We start from the raw sequence: 18,949 nt of genomic DNA, 5'->3' as shown, positions 1-18,949 counted from the left end.
CGTGAAGCTGAGGTGCTGTGGGCCAGTTCCAGGACAAAGAGAATCAAACAAACCCATACATTTGCACATAACTTTTTTTAAAAAAAGGAAAATATACATTTATGACTTTGGATATGAAATGAGTTCTACTTGGTGCTTGCTCTTCCGTGCGGGCTTCTATTCTCCGGATATGTCCCCTGTGAGCAGCACTGGCAGAAGCTAGGAAGAGCATGTGGGGAGTCGCCCCCCGCCTGGCAGAAGAGGACTCACCAGACGCAGGAGCAACGCTGGACGCAAGGAGAAAACCGCCAACCAGAGACCAGCACAGCGCACAGGTGGGTGCACGTGACACAAATACTCCGACATGTGTAGAGAGTGCTTCGAGAGCTTGCACAGGCTTCCGGTTTGTACGATTCACATGTTCAGCTTAATCTTGTGCCGTCTTTCGGAAAGGGGATATGTTGGAAAACGGGAGCACAGAGGAGGCGGGGGGAGTGCAATTGTTTAAAGGCAATGTTCTAGTGCTGTTTTGCGCCTCCTCTTGGGCACGGCTGCCCCATCCCAGGCGCCCACAAATGTCACTGACCATGCATTGCAAGGTTGTACATGCAATCCTGTGCTGTGCTGTAATCCCCCCCCCCCCCCATAGTTGGGTTTCAGATGCTGCAAAAGGTAGAGCCCACAAGGCTTAAACACCACTTCAACCTCCCCATATTCCAAACCACCTTCTGAGCCAGCCCCTCAGATGCACATAGACGCAGCACCTAAACAAAACTACCCGGGCATCCGTGCATGACATCCAGGTAACATTGCAATGCACCACTTCAACCTCCCCATATTCCCAACCACCTTCTGAGCCAGGAATCCGTGCATGACATCCAGGTAACATTGCAATGCACCACTTCAACCTCCCCATATTCCCAACCACCTTCTGAGCCAGCCCCTCAGATGCACATAGACGCAGCACCTAAACAAAACTACCCGGGCATCCGTGCATGACATCCAGGTAACATTGCAATGCACCACTTCAACCTCCCCATATTCCCAACCACCTTCTGAACCAGGAATCCGTGCATGACATCCAGGTAACATTGCGATGCACCACTTCAACCTCCCCATATTCCCAACCACCTTCTGAGCCAGGAATCCGTGCATGACATCCAGGTAACATTGCAATGCACCACTTCAACCTCCCCACATTCCCAACATTCTGAGCCAGGAATCCGTGCATGACATCCAGGTAACATTGCAATGCACCACTTCAACCTCCCCACATTCCCAACATTCTGAGCCAGGAATCCGTGCATGACATCCAGGTAACATTGCAATACACCACTTCAACCTCCCCACATTCCCAACATTCTGAGCCAGCCCCTCAGATGGGTGTACCCCCTACACAGCACATACCACAACAAACCAGGCTAACTCCCCGGGCATCCGTGCATGACATCATTACATAGGACACTGTTAAAATAAAGAAGTTCTGGAATTTCATGTTATGTTATAATTTAAAAAACATCCAAATCGCATTTACACAATTCAAATTTCACGCAATCTTCCCAAGGACATTTAAACATTTACAGGCGATCGTGAGAAGGAAAATATAAAAAAATATATATATATACCCAACCATCCCCAGAAGCCAACAGGCAGCAGCGCATAATGGATGGATGGATGAGCGGGAAAAGGGAGGGCAGCAGCGGGCTGCTAAACGTGCAATATGCCCAGCCCGGGCAAGGTGTGCCGATTCCCGGGATCTTGCTTAGAGATGCAGACGCGTCTCAGGGTTTGCAATGCATGAAATGGTCTCCCTGCAGCCCAGAGGTTGCTGGTAGAGGCTGTGGATACACTTCATGCCAGGAACAAAACGCATCGGTTATTTGCAGCGCTCCCGGGTAGGCACATTGCCTTGGGTGGCCTGGTGGAAAGGCTAGAGTCATTGGCAGAGCAGGGATGTGGAGACACTGAAACATGCCCCTAGGTTCACTCAGCGTAGGAGCAGATGTTCTAGACTGCACCCAGTCTAACCTGGAAATTCCTTTCTACTTAGGTTTGTAAATTAATTACTCTCTCACTCAGTGGATAAACAACTCAATCAGCGAGTAATTAAGCATCATTCTGTGAATAAATGCCCAATAATTAAGAAAAAGGTGGCCAAATAGCACAAATGTGGTGTCCTGGTGATGATTGGCATGCAATCAAAGAGCTTTTTAATACCATAAGAATGAGTACAGTAAATTGAATCAGGTATGAGATAGTGTTTCAAGCATGAAACCCTTGTGAGCAAGTAACAAACACTGGGCAATTTGCTATAGCACTCACTATAACAGTAAAGTGCCTGGAAACTACGAGCCATATTTACTCTTTTGTACCGTATCAGTTTATGTATACAAGGAAAAATGATGATCGCAGGATTAGGGGACCTGCCTGGGCATGTTAGCGTTAAAATGAAAGCAGTCCCCAAAAATGCTCCAGGGGCTAAAAACAGGCGCATGTTGCTGCTGGATGGTACAGTTGGGGACGATGAAGGATACATGCTTTGGGGAGTCTGGTACTAAGGGCCCCAACCCCCAGTCTACTTCTAGAGTCTCATTACCCTCCCTACGCTTCTATTTTGCCCTGTAAGGCTAGCGATATAAACCCAGACTTTCATGACCGCGCTGTAGAAACATCACAGAGCCAGGCATGTATTGAAATGTGGCATTTAGCAACAACAAAGGAAATAAGAGAATGCCTCTGAAGAGTCAAACCTTGTATAACTTGAGTTCTTGAAGGTCAGGGGTCAAATGTTTTTGCAATGTTTCTAGATTTTTAGCTTCCCATCTTGACATGTTTTTACTGACATTATTCAAATCAGCTAAAATACTGGCACCATGGTCACATGGGATTTTTATTCCAAAATACAAAAACAAAAAGGGCCACCGCTCCGGTCAATATTGTTTTATAACAAATCCCCCCTTGGATTCGCCACAAATGATCATTCCATGCTTTTTATAAACTATGATAAAAATAAATAATGAAAAAAGGTGGCCATTTGTATGCAGTTTTTTCAGATTTAATTGGAGGCCTTCCATTATGCGGACAGGTCGCTTGCAGGTCATCCACTCTTTGAATTGGATTCAGCGAGCATATGCACCACCAGCAGCGAGACGCGGGCGACGTTGAACGGCATAGTTCCCGGTCACGTGCAATCTCAGACTAAGATGCTCATTGGCAGCCTTGCGGTTTGTCCGATTCTTGGCTGATCTGGATCATGTTTTGCCTCGGATTCAGACAGATGTCCCCCCCTCCACTCCCCCCCTCCCCAGAATTAAATGGCATCGCCGATAGATCTTTAGTGTAGGCAGAACACTGCATGGATGACTGTGACCCCAAGTACTTTACACGCATGTCTAGCAAAACAAGACTTAGTCTACATAATACTCAGTTTAACCATTTAAATACAAAACGTGCTTCATTCGGGGAATAAATCAATGCTAGGAGGTTTATAGTTTGTCGTGGCTCAAATGAAGCAGTCACACCACTTGGGTTTAATGTGTGCTGGACCGTGCTCAAAGGAAAACATGTACACAATTGATGTGATGGAAGGTAACAGCGTTAGTAAGATTGTATGTTAACCACAGCTCTCAACTGTTTGCAGATGGAACTCTCAATGTATACATTTCCAGGCAATGCTATATGGGGTACAATTCTAGAGGATCTCGAAAAGGAGCACCCATTGAACACGTCAAACACAAATGTCTTCCACGAATATATACACCAATTAGCATCACTCAAATAAGTGTCAACATAATGGAAGGCCCCTTTTAAATCCGAAAAAGCCACATACAAATGGCCACCTTATTTATTTTTTACTTATTTGATCATAGTTTACAAAAGCATAGAATCATCATTTGTGGAGATCCATGGTGGAACCCCGCTTTTGGAACCTACCCAGTTTGTACCCTTTATCAGCAACCATTTTGTAAATTTTTTACCTGGCGTATCTAAATGCCCCTACCTTACTTGAAGGATCACTGCCTGAATATACCCAAGATGGTGGATTGAGCTGACACAAGAGGCATTCGCTCCGCATCTCAGCTCTGGGCTGCAAACTACATCAGGTTTCAGGCCCGAGCCTGATAGTTACCCGAGCAGCGAGTGAGTGGAGTGCCAAGTGATCCTGGTTTAGATGCAAGTGCTCCCAATGGTGCGTGAAGGGGCCTGGAAGTCTGCAAGAATGCAAAGAGACCTGCAAGAGCCCAGTTGGCATGTGGGCGCCATCCCTACCACATGAGGAGAGCAGAGGCCTGAGGGACTCCGAGGTGGGCATTGTGACCGGAGGGATGTGGCTCCAGCTTTGCTGGGCTGGTGGAGTCCTGGAGACCTGCGGTGCACGAAGAGATCAGAGGGAACTCTGGCACGCAAGCTCCTACTCAAAGGGCTTTGGAAACGCAGAGAAGTGACTAGGTGAGCAGTCAGGAGCCAGCTGGGGAGAGACTATAACCCAGAAGAGAGCTGGGATCGACCTGCTTGTGGCGCCTACTGTTCTCTGCGTCGGGTTGTGTGGGGTGGAATAGGAGCATGGTGTGAATTGATGCACTGATCCGGCTACGGTTACTGAACTGGCCCCTGGGCTAGCAGATACTTAGTAGACCGAGATAGCGTTGGTCAGTTCTGCTGCTCGAGACTATTCTGGGCCCCAACATCTGCCCAGAGTGGCAGCCTGCTGGAAGTAACAGAAGGTGGTGGTGTGGAGTACCAACACCCGCCAGAATATTACTGAATTGAATGTGATTAAGGAGACTGCGACATGCCTGAAAGCAGGAGAGGTCATCAGCGGGAAACCAGACTTCTTTTATGAGCACATTAACGAGTCTGGGACATTTCTAAGCAGACTGTTGAAGGCGAGGGAACAATTATTCATAGAAAAATTAAAGAAATCAGATAATACCTTGGCTGTTGCTGAGAAGGAGTAAAGGATGGCTTATGCGCAGCTTCTATGCACGTTTATACACAGGCGACAAATGTGATGCAAACTGGGATAGACGATATTTCTTGCTGGGAGTGTGGGCCCCGGTGGAAGACCAGGTAAAGATCCGAGAGCACCCTAAAGGAGGAGGTCGAGAATGTTTGGGACCTGATGGGAACAGAGCAACATTTAACAAAACTTCCTCTCCACCGTTGTCTCCATAGCTGTCCTAGTTGCTCAATAGCATTAGAGGCAAGGGCAGAATAGCAAGGCTCATGGAAGTATCGATTATCATCCGAATACCCAAGTTGGGCAAGAACCGACTGCTTAGCTCTTCATTATCACCCTAGGTGCTAAATCTCATGTGTATATCGGAGCATGTATATTCATCAGAGCGAGTGGGCGATTGCCCTCATGAATAGGTCCATGCTAAGATACACACAGGAGTTTTAGCATCTGGGCTTGAGGGGATCTGGCTGTTCTTAATGCACACCGATCGATCAGGTTCAGTTAAACAGCACAGTGCTTTCGATAAGAGAAGAATTCTCCAGATAATAGACAAATTGTCACGGTCAAGTCTTCCTTCATACTCCCTGGACACTGAATAGGCATTTGACCGGATGAGCTGGTATTTCCTCATCAAAATGATCCAAAAACGTGGGTTCAGGCACATTGTGAGGCAAACTATACTGGCGAACGCAAAAACAATGCTCAATAGGCGAATCTGAATTCCATTCTCCTAGGGGCTCCCTGCTCGTTGCACTGTTTAAGGATGTTTGTGTGTGCAGGGTAAGTGGGTTATGTGGGCCAAGGACCAACTCAAAATGTGCCTTTTCTCAGACAATGTGCTTTTACTGGTCACGTATCCATTCCACTTAGTTCGTAATATCTAGCGAGAGATAGGTCAATTTTAAAGCCAGGCATACCAGGACCAGAGAAGTGGTTCATCTAAATCAGAGATAGTAAATTTCATGGTTCCAGCACTGATGGTGGCGAATCCGAAGACAGAAGCACCATTTCAAGGAGCAACACAGTAGATTATATACATGGCAATTAATGCAAGTCCAGGGATTGGACAGCTTTACCACTCCAACCACCCTGAACTTCTAAAAACAGATCTGTGAAGGTCAGGCACAATGGAAGGGACTGTCTCTATCCTGGATGTGTCGAATTGAAATCCTAAAAATGAATGGTTTACCGAGATTAGTTTCAAACCTTCTCCATTCCGGTATTAAATAGTGTTCTTGGAAAAATCTTAACGTATTAATGGATTGCAGTAATGGAAGAAACCATGGCAGCCTAGAGGCAAGAGCCCATAGTCACCGGGGATTAAACCTCTGACCAGGCACACCAGAGTTAAGAAGGCGAAGGCTTTGTCACCGTCTCCTTCCACCATCAACCCTAGCTTTGGAAACCCCAACACCCCACTGGGACAGGGCTGGAACCTGGAAGATTTACAAAATGGATATTGGGAGATGCAGCCAAACCAGGTGATCCATTAGGAAATGGGGACGGAGGGGTATTTTACCAGTAATGCATGTACCCCATTCTGTTGCCCGTGTCAGTTTGTAATGTATCATTGAAACCCTGGGCTCACAACTCAACCCGCAGGGAGAGAAGGTCGAGGAACCTGACCACCTTTTAATCTCTGGTTCACACGTGTTCTCCTCTAGAGGGATGAGCTCAGCAATATATCAACGACTTAATCAAGTGAACCCATGAGCTGGGACACACACAAAGCCAAGTGGTCCAGGGATCTAGATAAGAAAATCACAGAAGAGGAACGGGTGAAGGCCTACTCATCCATTTACACCTTGTTGAAGAACATTCAAAGACCAGAGCTGCATTACAAACTGGTACAGAGATAGCACCTTACACTTCTACACTTCTGAAATTGCATAGCATTGACTCTGGTTGATGCGAGGCATGCTGGAGAGCTAGAGGACAATCTCGTTTCATTCACCACATATGGTGGAATCCTCCAAAATAGGCAGCAGGGGGCTTCTGGCAGGAAGTCAAATCCAGAATGTGCAATATTTTGCAGCACAGGGTACCAGAGGATCCAGCGTTCTGGTTACTGAGGGGGGAAAGAACATACAAGCTAAGAAATACTCATTATGTATGCATATTTCTGTGTGCATCCTTCAATTGTGTGCCAAGGGTTGTGCAGTGAGGTAATGGAGGAAAGCAGCACCTTCCTCGCATTTACAATGGTATAAAAAGATATGGAATAGCAGGCCTTGCAAATTCAGGGTGAGTTCCTTAATTTACATACTCAATCTAAGTGAAATGCACTCGCTCCATAGTAACAGGTTACAGCATATTTACCTTTAGTTTGTATAAAACGTTGCTTGTCACCAAAAGCAGACTTCATATTTGGTACAATGCTGACACCCAAAGGCTAGCCATACACATTGAAAATTGTATGTGCCATTTACTGCAAACAAAGTTTGTATTCAGTAAATGCAAAAAAAAAAATAAGAAGTTTCAAACATCCCCATACTCGCCAGCAAGGTCGAATAGCCTGCAAATGGTACTCACCATTCCAAAAATCTCCTTGTCAATGCAAGTGTGCTAATAGATTTTGCAAACCCTCAATACTCTATGTATTGAAGGACTCGCATTTATGATTAGAGGAACACAAGGAAAATCAGGTAAAATGTGGTCTGGTTTCCTGCTATACGAAGGATATATGTCAACTCTACATGCCTAAAAGACTTAAACTGTTACTAGTCTATTGAACTGTTACCAGGATACAGCAGGAAATGTAGTGGACCTCCCCAATTACAGGCCCATCTCCAAGATCTCCTACCCAGCTAAAATTCTGGAAACACACATACAGAACAACCCAAGAATTCAGAGAAGAACACAGCCTATTAAGTAAGTAGGCTTCAGACCAATGAGGAACAGAAACAGCACTCATCTCAATCTGGAATGATCTAAAGGCAAACACAGACTCAAACAGCAGCACCGCCCTGATACTTTAAGACCTCTGCAGCATTTGACACAGTTAACCATGACATCCTCATCATGAGACTGGAAGAATTCGGAATCACCGACAACGCCTTACTATGGATCAGATACTTCCTAACAAATAGAAAGGAAATAATATGGATGAAACCTTTCACATCAAGCCCAAGAGAATCGTCATGTGGAGTCCCACAAGGATCATCCTTCTCGCCACTACTATTGAACATTTACTTGTCTCAACTAATTAAAATCATTGAAAGACATGGCCTCACCTGTTACAACTACACGGATGACACAGTCTATAAAATACAAGACTCACAAGAAGAAAACTCAACACTAGAGAACTGCCTTCATGAAATCTACAACTGGATGTACTCCAACTACCTCAAACTCAACCCAGGTAAACAGAAATAATCATCATCACAAAAAACAGAGAAGACAACCTCTACATCCCATGGCTAACAGAACTTGGTGAAGCCCCAGCCCCATCATCGATTGTAAAAAATCTGGGAGCCCTGATGGACAACAAACTCACTCTAGAGCCACAAGTAAATGCCCAACCAAGAAATGCTTCTTCCTCCTGCGAGCAGCTAATAGGATCCTACCATTCCTCTCATTCACCAACAAAACTACCGTCATCGCTCTCATCATGTCCAGTTTAGACTGCGCCAATAGCTTATATCTAGGCATGCCGGAACGACTCCTAAATAAACTCCAACGCATACAAAATGCGGCGGCCAGAATGCTCCTTAAACTACCTCGAAGTGAACACATCACACCAGCACTGAAAATGCTACACTGGCTACCCATCAAACACCGGCTCAAGTTCAAATCAATGTGCATAATGCACAGAGCAATCCACAACCAAGGCACAGAGTTCCTTAGAAGAAAAATAAACGGACATTACACTACAAGGCCACTCAGATCCAGCAGCAACATCTGTTTAGTACCCAAATCATACAGCAAAAGAAAACTCAGAGGATCGTTCTTCTCTCACCTCACACCAAAATCTGGAACGGAACACAAGAGTTCACCTAAAATTTAGGAAACTCCTCAAATCCTGGCTCTTCACCCCATAACTAGAAGGAATGCCCATGGGGCACACAAAGCAAAACTAGGCTGAGAGGGGAACCTAGCCCTCATTCACCAAGCCTTCAACCCTTAATAGAAGGATATACGTATCTACAACATGTCCACTTATCAACTGAAAGATAGAAAACCTTGAATCATACCAAAGAACATCCACAGATCAATCGAGAAGGAAGGCTAGGTATGTCCCAACAAGAACACCTTGGCCCATATTGCAGTTGCAGGCAGCAATGGACCACTGACAGTAAATAGCCAGGAAGGAGTGGGGAATGATAATATAACCACTACCTAGTTAGGGATAATGCTGACCCACCCACCCGGATCTACTAAGCTCAACAACATAGCTCGGGACCAGCCTCTCCAGTGCCCTAGAAACTAGACAGTCAGGGAAGAGAAAGTATATACCTACCCAAAATGACAACCCACACAACCACTTCTGTCACAGAAAACCGCACGCTCTTCACCACAGTGCAACAAACAATCAACACATATACCGCAACAACAGCACACAAGGATTTGCTGGTGATGTGAGGGGTCAAAAAAGAGAGGCGGACACGCAGTTGTAATATTTTCCACATTAGACATTTTATTAAAGTAAAGGGTTTAGATAAAGGCCTTTTTGCCCCTATCCTAAAAGAGTTTCACTGCCTAGGAAATCAAAACTAAAGACCAGTCTGTGTCTCGTCGTCAAAATTAGGTAAACTGTCCTTGTGTCCATCTGACCCTCACATTAAAAATGAACAACAACAAAAAGTGCAAGGTAAATATCTCTGTGTTAGGTTCAGCAAAAAGTGTGCAAAACCGAAGTATGTAAATCCAACAAAACAATCCTTGCATCTAGGGAATGATTCCCTTCCCCTGAAATGTCTCAGGTAGAATATTGAAAATGTTCTGTTCAAACAATGATTCTTTAAAAATAGTAGAAATGTCTCTTTCACATAACACTAAGGATGATGAAAAGGGTCTTTCCCAAGCAATGGTGTTCGACAGGATGGCAAAAGTGTCTCTTCTACATAGCAACTTCTTAAATATGGTCTTCTGGTATACTCTCCTGCCAGGAACCTTTTCAGAATGTCTTTCCCAACACATACTCTGGAAGGATTACCTGGTATACTCCCCTGCCAGGAATCCCCTCCATTTGGGCTTTGAAGATCCCCTAGCCTACTCCCCTTTCAGGTATCTTTCCTCCAAAGGCCCACTGCCTGATTGACAGCTTTCACTTGGTCTTCTTATAACCTTTTCTTTCAGTTATCCTTTTCAAGTATAACACAGTTGTATTCCTTCACTGTTTATACTTTATTGGTTACAGGTATTAATTGTTCCAACTTCCCCCATATTGGTATTTTATATATGGGAGAGGTGTTCAAGTTTTGTGTGTTAACATCATTGTTAGTATTCATTGGCTTATGGCAATACTTGTTCCAATCTTCCCCATATTAACATCTCAGATATGAAGACTTGTACAGATCTTGCCTTTCAACTTCATTAGTGTTCAATTGCTTACAACAACTTTTACTCCATTTCCCCCTCCCCCCCATCTCATATATGGAGACGTGTTAATTCTGTCTATTAACTTGGCTGATATTCAAAACAAGCTTCCAATTGTTTGTATATGCCTTTTGGTATGCTCCAGGTTTCCCCAATACTTCTGGGCAAACTCCCCAGTGTTTGCTGGCATTTCCGACCTGTGACATGTGGCTGCGGTGAAGTCCTTGCTTCGGGAAAGCATTTTCCGCTCTGCAGACCCTTTTCAAGTTCTCCCATCGGGTTCTCATTCACCCGCCGGTTGAACTGCTGATCCTCAATGCGAATGCATTCCCAACATCCTCTCCACTGCTGTCGGTTCCTCAGAGATCCTTCTGCGGTACCCATTGTGCATCTCCCGGTCTCTCGCCTTTCCGGTAGGAAGCAGCTGTCTTTCAGTACAGTGTGCGCCCGGTGTCTGCCTTCGGTTAGGCTACCCGCTTCACCTGCTCTGCATCTCTCGCCTCCACCTTCACTTTTAACTTGAAGAGGCACCCCATTTTTAAATGTCCCGCCTAGCTGATTTCCATCACAATGACTAGTTTGCACGTTTAGCTTGGTGTTTCTTTTAATCCACATTAACTCCTTCTTCCACATTCCAGTACCAGTTTTTTGGGAGTTGGAGTCCATAGGATTATTATGCTCTTGCATTGCTTTGGATTTCTGTTTGAATCAAAACATCAGAAACAAGAAGTGTTATATATGTGTTATGTACATATGAGGTGTAAATGGTATCCTGGCTAGGCTGTTTGGCAAGAAGGGGTTTGGGGTTTTACAACTGGGAAGATTTGTATAATGACGAACATGCCATCGGGGAGATTATAGGGTCTTCTTCACATAGAAGGGAAGCATACTGCATCCCCTGATGGCTTCACTACATCTCGCAACAGCCATCTCCTCCCATGAGATCCTCCCTCATACCTCTCCAGAGTCGGGATCAGGTAGCGGCTACCATCCCCTGGCCACACGGGAGGAGATCTTAGTCTGGGGGAACAATCATTCCACAGGATTCATCAGTGGCCACCATTTTGAAGGAATGCAAGATAGACAGCGCTTGGAATGTTTACACCTGCTATTCCCTTAAATATTTGTAGGTAAGGAGACAGAAGGAAGAATTGGAGGGGGCCAGGGTAAGGCAATTACAGGGACCGTTCTTGCAGTGCATGGCACAGCATAATGAGGGATCTTTGGCAGGCACTGGGTTTCTATATGCAGGAGTCATTGAGGCTTAGGGGGCAGTGGAACAACAACTTCTGGCACATTATTTAAGTGCGTCTATGATTAATAGTATTTTGAAATATTAGACGTTTTAATGTTTGATTGAAATCCAATAATGTGTCAATGTATTCGTTTTACTTTTTGTGGAGGTACAAATAAAATGTGATTGACTGGTATGCGGGCTACATTTTGCCAAGTTTGAAAATAACCATTACTAATGCAAATCAATACCTTCAGTGGTCACTGTAGGCACCTGGAGGAGGAGATTCTTAGACAACATACTATGCAGTTGGAAGGGCACCCAAAATGACCCCCAGCTTGTCCCTGAATTGTTGAATGTGAATAATAACGGACAAATTTACAATGAATTGGAACACAAACCACATACAATTTCTTGATATTTTAAACATTGCTAATGAAGGCAAACTTTCTACATCAACCTACGGACAGTAAGGAGCTTCTCGCATTAGCCAGCCGTCACCCAAAAGAAGCCTTTGAGAAAACCTCCTTTGTGGACAGTTTTTACATGTACAGACAAACTTTAGCAGGAAACAAGACCATGAAAGTTGTGCCCCAAATCTCAAAATAAAAACACTATTCTACCAGTGTTACCTGCTATGCCCAACAGTGAGCCTGGCGTTTCCCTTTGGAGACTAACTTGATCCCTACAATGAAGCAAGCCACCAACAAATGTGCGCAGCTCACAACATCCAGCCCTGTTACCATGAAACGAAAAAGGTAATCAACACCAATTAGTCATTGACACAGGAGACTTTGAACACGTCACAACCAGATTTGCTTTCAAACAGATAAAATATGTACAACCAGTATTACAGAGAAACTGAAGAAGACTGCTAATCAAACCAAACTGGGCGCGCTTCCACCAGGGCAGGTCCCTATTCATGCGATAGCTGCATACGCCCAATGCGTACATTGGAACATGGATGCAAGCAATGGCCACTCATTCATTCCGTTATCAATTATGACTCTGCTTGCGTGACCTAGTCTAAATGGCTCAGCAGTTTAAATCATACCAGAAAGACCATGAGCAAAATTAGCACTAGCATTAATTTAAATCCCACTCAATGGAGCAGACTCATTAGGAAAGAGTGGAGATGGTGCCTGCTGCAGGAAAGCGATATGGGCAATATATTCTCCACAAGCGAGACAGTGGGAAGAGGTTCTCCCATTAGCATGCCTACGGCTGTCAACGATCTAGAAAGGAGAGAACACCAGAGGCAACCCTATGTACACATGACCACACCCCCAGATCTTATTTTACTCGCAAAGGTTTTCTTCGCATCAGCAGCCGCCATTCCAAAGGAACAAAGGTGTGCTCCATTGTAAAGATTGGAGGGGGCGGGGGGTATCTGTACTCCCGCCCTCTATATGGCAGATTAGAATCTCAGAGCACTTTATACTCTAGCAATTCGAATATGGCTAATATCTACAATGTCTATGCAGTACCACACTTAGCTATTGATGCCTTTAAAATACATCAACTGCTGACAGTTCTAATGGCATACAAATGGTGTCCAGTCATAATATCGAATGTAATATTTTTTTCGAATTTTTTTGAATTGAAGTTAATACAAGGTAAGTGTTTAAACATATTTTATTATGCTTTTTTGAACATTGCTATTATTTACTATGTTTTATTAAGTATTCTTGAACAGCAATTGCATATTCCATGTAGTAATTTCCTTAATTATATATATATAAGTTAAATAAATATATATTTATTGTAAACTTCAATTATAAATAAATAAATAACAAATTGCAAACTGTTAACGTTGAACATTTAATATACTTTTTTTCCAATAGATGGCGCTATTGTTTAAGAAATGAGAATGACCATTTTGTTTATATATGGTAATTGCATGCTACGTAAGGTTGCGTTACTCTACGTATACGTAGGCGCCATTTTTGAAGTTCATTCGTGCAGCGTTTCCATCGCGTTCGGGTCTCCGTGCTGTCCTGTGGATTTCTTTTTGGATTTTCAAGGTTTTTCACCCTTTTCATGGATGCAATGGAGTTTTTTTTTTTACTGGATTCGATGGATGTTTTGGTTTTTCCGAGCCATGGATTTTTTTTCGTGTTGGATCAGCGATTTTGTTTCACGGACTTTCTTGGATCTTCAACTTTTTTTCCTTTCCGGATTTACTGTTTTGGATCGCACATGTGGATTTCTTTTTGGATGGTGATTTTCCCTGGCTAGCTTTTTGGATTATGGTTTACTTGGATTTGGCTACTTGGTGCTATTTACGGGTATCGCTTGGATTTGTCATGGTGGATTGGTGATTTCTTAAAAACTTGAGTACCTTTAACATTTTAAATTATACGCTATTGAATCTTGGTAGTTGTCTTTGTCATTTTCATTAAAATTTTGTACTATTTGCTCAAGGCGTTGTTCATAGTCTCTGTATTTTTTCTTTTTTACCTCTGTGTTTGCGATTGAAATTGCTTGGGAGACTCGAAATTCCTGATGTGATTGTTCTTTGTTTAATTCTTTCAAAAAATGCCACAAATTGGGATTAGTTGTGTTGAATGTTTTATTAATACGGCTCTGCCATCCCTCAAGTGAATTGTTTGTTCTAGGTCGCCCTTCCAAGGTAGCTTTGTAGCAATTCCATAAGTTTATATTGTATTTTGGCCTTCTTCTGGTGCCATTCCTTGTTAATTGTCCAATCCATGTATTTTCCATGTAATCTAACATGTCCGAATTTTCTTCCTCATGATTTTTAAAATAGTCAGTGTCAATCAAATGTTCATAGTAATGTATAACTTGATCTTCTTTCACAAATGCTAATCCGAATAGTTTTTTTATGTTATGTTGAAATATGCTGTCGTCTGTGTATTTATTACTTAGTTCAAGTTTTTGTAGTTTTTTCCATATCGACTGAGTAAAATGAAAAAAGCAGCCTTGTATGCTAGAGTCAGGGTATATTGAAGAAAATGCCTTAATCTGTGCTAATTCAAAATCCATGATTATGATTTTGGGTTTCGAATCTGGTACAGTGTCCTTGATTTTGTTCAACATGATTCTGTAGGTTTCTTCATTTTTTTTGGGCATTAAAACATAAACAAGTGGAATTAGTTTGTTATTTACTGTTCCATGTAGTGAATAAAATTGTTGGAAGGGGTTCGGGCAGGCTTTGAAAGTTGCGTCACCTTGCCACTGGGCACTTTCACTTAGATGCTTGAAATTGGTAGCAGTTGAAAATATCAACATTTTTTCGTCTCGTACATCAATGGTAGAATGGTGGAAATTTTCTCCATTAGCTGTCACTCTAAACACTTCAGGTATGGTGATGTCATTGTATGTTGTAGGTGCTGGTGGTAGATTTTCCTTTTGCTGTTTCGTGCGGTTTACTGTTCGTTGCATATGTTTTTCACTAGGCATCTGCGCAGATATGTGTGAAGGTAACGTGTCGCATACCGTTGATATTACCAAACCGCTTGCCTGTCCGGAGTGTTCTATTGCCTTTCTTTTTAGCTCATGGAGAGTTTGTTTTATTACTATATTTGTCTTGTCCGGTAGATGGTTGTGTTCTCCCCTTATTTTTGTATTGGAACATTCAACTATAACGCGTGCGGCACATTTTGATCGCCCATATTCAATGCACTTCCAGTACGAGCGTTCATTTTTTTTCCAATTCCTTACTATAAATGTAACCGTTCAAAACCAGCTGTCTTCCGCCCTTTTGTGAGGTTATGTATTCAACCCTTTCTGTCATGTTCAATCTAAAATAACGGAAAAAAATGTTTTACTATGTTTGCCATACACTAATAGTAACATATTTTATGATTTAAATATCTATTCACATATTTTATTTATATATTACCTGATTGTTTGCTTGACGTAGCCGAATCGAATACACGTTAGTTCTCTCTGACTATGGTCCTGTCAGGTAATGACAGTTGTCCCCAACCGTCATCAGTTCCTTTTGTGTTTAGGCAAGGTTCTTTACTTGTGGGTGTCACATATTGGCTTAACCCTTACGACTCCTGATTCTATGGTGTTTTCGTTAGTCATAATGTACTTTATTTACACATTGGCAAAAGGTTATGTGTTGGTGGTCGAGAGGAGGGTGGGAGAGTTTCGGCGTAGAGGTAAGGGGGGTTGGAAGGAGGTAACCCCCCACATAAAAATGCACGATTAGCATTAATTCACATTGGTATGTTAGTATTAGCGTTCGACTTTTTTTTCGACATTTTTGTTTCGACTATTTGACTTTTCCTATTATATTTATATATTTTCGACATTTTTGTTTGACATTTTTTTTCCGACATTTTTGTATTTCGATATTATGTTTTCGACATTATGACTATAAACCCATACAAATCATACAGCAATGGGTATCATCATAGATCATAGGAAGGAAGGCAAGTTAAGTTAATGTTTTCCACCTCTACCAAGGCACAATTCTGAGTGAGGATCCCCCACCTTGGCAACCTGTAATAATGTGTATTAACAAGCCCATTAATGTTGAACTTGTCTTCTTTCCTGGTCAAAATGTTCAACTACCTCAAATTACTTGAGTTAGAAGAGCTTCTTCGACAGTTCGTCGACTGATCCCTCGTGAGTGGACTCACTTTAAAAGCAGGAGCCACAGGCCGTTCAGATTCCTCAAAGAAATGTGAACACGATTGTTGAGACAGCAGCTTCGACCTTCGCAGCGCTCGGCGCCAATCCATCGTGGACGTCCTGCAAAGACGAGGCGTGCGGTGCACCTCGTCATAAAGAGCTTGGTGCCACAAGGAAACTCTGAAGAACGTAGGCCAGGCATCGGGTGTCAGTGATCGGGACTCGACCGCGGCTGGATTTCCGATCTTCCACTTGTCGGCATCTTTGTGGACTTCGGGTGGCGGAAACTCACTGGCGGAATCTCTTCAGTCGTCGATGACCTAGTCTTTACACGACAGGACAAAGCGGTCAACGGTGATGGCAAGGTAGCCCTTTGTTCAAATTGTTCTTAGGCAAAAGGTGGAGTGTTACGGCTCCGCTTGTCAAGCAGCACAGCGTCGAGCTGTCCCTGCTTCTGGGCAACACGACTTGACTGGCTTCCAGTCGTTACGGAAAACCTCTGAACCCCGGGTGACGACGATGGACTTCGATGGCCTTGATATCCTGGTGCTTTAATTCAAGATTTCGCAGTGGACCCCATCTCCAGTCGACAGCCTTTCGGAACTGGCTTCCAGGGTGCCTCGATGAAGATCAGCTTTTGCACGATGTTTCCTCAAAGCCCGGGGAGAGGTCTCCTAGCCAGGTCCTCTCTTGGATCAGTCCTTGACAGACTCGACAGCTTTTAGATTTTGTCGATGGAAAGCAGCAGCAAACCTTCCAGCTGGGCTTCAAGAATAAACAGCTTCCAGTTTCAACTTCAGCTTCTGAACAATATTGGTAAGTGAGAGGTCTGCAGATATACACACCGGTCCCTCATTCACACTGCTGAGCCAAGCTCAGTCAGTCAATCAGTCAGAAGGGCATTCATGCAGGCAGCCAATCAGGCACACAGAGCATTCAGGCCATTCACTTACACCCACACCCATAACAAGGAATGTGGATTGGGGCAAGCACCCAGCCTTTCAGCACACCACACTGCATTCATGTCAGTTTCAGACGGGCCGTCTCATTCTGTGTGTCATACACACAAATACCAGAAACCCAGAACATGAAGTGCATATTGGTCTCACACTTCATTCACACAGGTCCCACCCAAAAGGGTGTACCCACAACATAGTCACTGGGAAGGCTCCAACCAGTCTGGCCTGGACTTCCCCCACAATACCCTATAGAGTTCTTCCACTCAATAGCCAGTCCGGGGAAGGGACAGAGTCAGGTCTTCCCAGGACTTTGGGAAAACAAAACGGGTAATAAAAACCAAGAGGCCATAGGGGACATCTTGCCTTCTATTAGGAATCCACTGATTCCTATGGCAAAGCCTGGGTATCCCAAAATGGAGGATACTCCGAGCACCCGTCAAATTCAGCATGGAGCCGCCACGAGCCCATGCCCTGCTCTGTGGGCCTCACACAGGTGCCCAAAAACATACACTAGGTGTACAGGGTTGTACCCCGACCCATTGGTGCCATAAGGGTATCCCGAGGGTCTGTTCACCACAACCAAAAAGAGCAATAGTCCCACATGGACTCCTGTCCAGAAAAACACAGAACACACATAAGGGAGAACAGGACAAGGACATGGAGGTCCTGTCCCTCCAATGCATTTCCAGCATCACACCTATTTAGCTAAAAAACAGAAGTTCAGAAGGAGGAAATAGGGTACTTACAACAGCGAGGTGCACCCATTAGAAATAATAACCAATAACAGAGTAGAAGTTCAGCCAGACCTGAAAGAAAAAACCCTGCAGATGCTATCCACATTTGCCACGGAGCAGACCAAGCAGGGACACAGAAAGATATATCCCATTTGGACCCACTCTATATAAATCGCAAGCCTGTGCGAGCAAAGGGTGTGTGACTGTTGGAAGCAACTGCTGTTGTGCTGTGGCTGCGCCTTTTAAGCAGCACTGGTCTCTAATCAGCTGTATTTCCTGGAGGGAACTGTAGGAGTGAAGCGAAGCGCCGTCGTGCTGAGAAGACCCGCCCTCTGCTCCGGGTCCCACCTAAGCAGGAAGTGTGCCTTTAAAATATCTCCCCAGGCACCCTTGCGGTGCTAAGCCTGTGCGAGCAAAGGGTGTGTGACTGTTGGAAGCAACTGCTGTTGTGCGGTTTGGCTGCTTGCTGCGGCCTCGGCGGACACCTAATTTCACCACGGTGGTCAGTAGGGAGACGGACCCCCGTCATTGTCAATCCAACGGTGTGGCAATTTGCATGAGGAGCTGCACTACGAAAATGAAGTCGGCGGTTGAGGAAACGCAGACCGCAGGATTACGAACTTGCCTTCAGGTAAGACAAAGATTCGATTCCCTCCCTGAAGTAGAGGGAAACCTTGAACAAATAACCAAAGTGGCACCAAAAGAACTGCCCGTGTTAAAACAATCACGTTTACCATTCAACACAAAGAAGCGAAAGAGCATCTCTGTGGGGGCCGTAATGACCGCTGAAAAGAACTTATTTCTGCCCTTGGAATCTGAGGTGGAATCAGACACAGCCCCTAAGCCAAATGAGATGGGAAGTCCCCATGACCCCCAAATTGCACTTCCCACCGAAATCCCAGCCGGAGGCATGAATCACCTATCAATAGCATCTGGA

General features: G+C 44.1%; 1 protein-coding gene across 4 annotated transcripts in view; it reads right to left on the bottom strand.

Annotated features, from left to right (window-relative positions):
* Nucleotides 1-18,949, bottom strand: part of TJAP1 (tight junction associated protein 1) — a 580,368-nt gene that overhangs the window by 256,075 nt on the left and 305,344 nt on the right. The window lies entirely within an intron of this gene.

The sequence above is a fragment of the Ambystoma mexicanum genome, chromosome 4q, assembly GCF_040938575.1.
Source record: "Ambystoma mexicanum isolate Mex_15411 chromosome 4q, UKY_AmexF1_1, whole genome shotgun sequence".
NCBI classification, from domain to species: Eukaryota; Metazoa; Chordata; class Amphibia; order Caudata; family Ambystomatidae; genus Ambystoma; species Ambystoma mexicanum.
The sequence above is the reverse complement of the archived record's forward strand: the minus strand, read 5'-3'. Positions and strand labels throughout refer to the sequence as shown.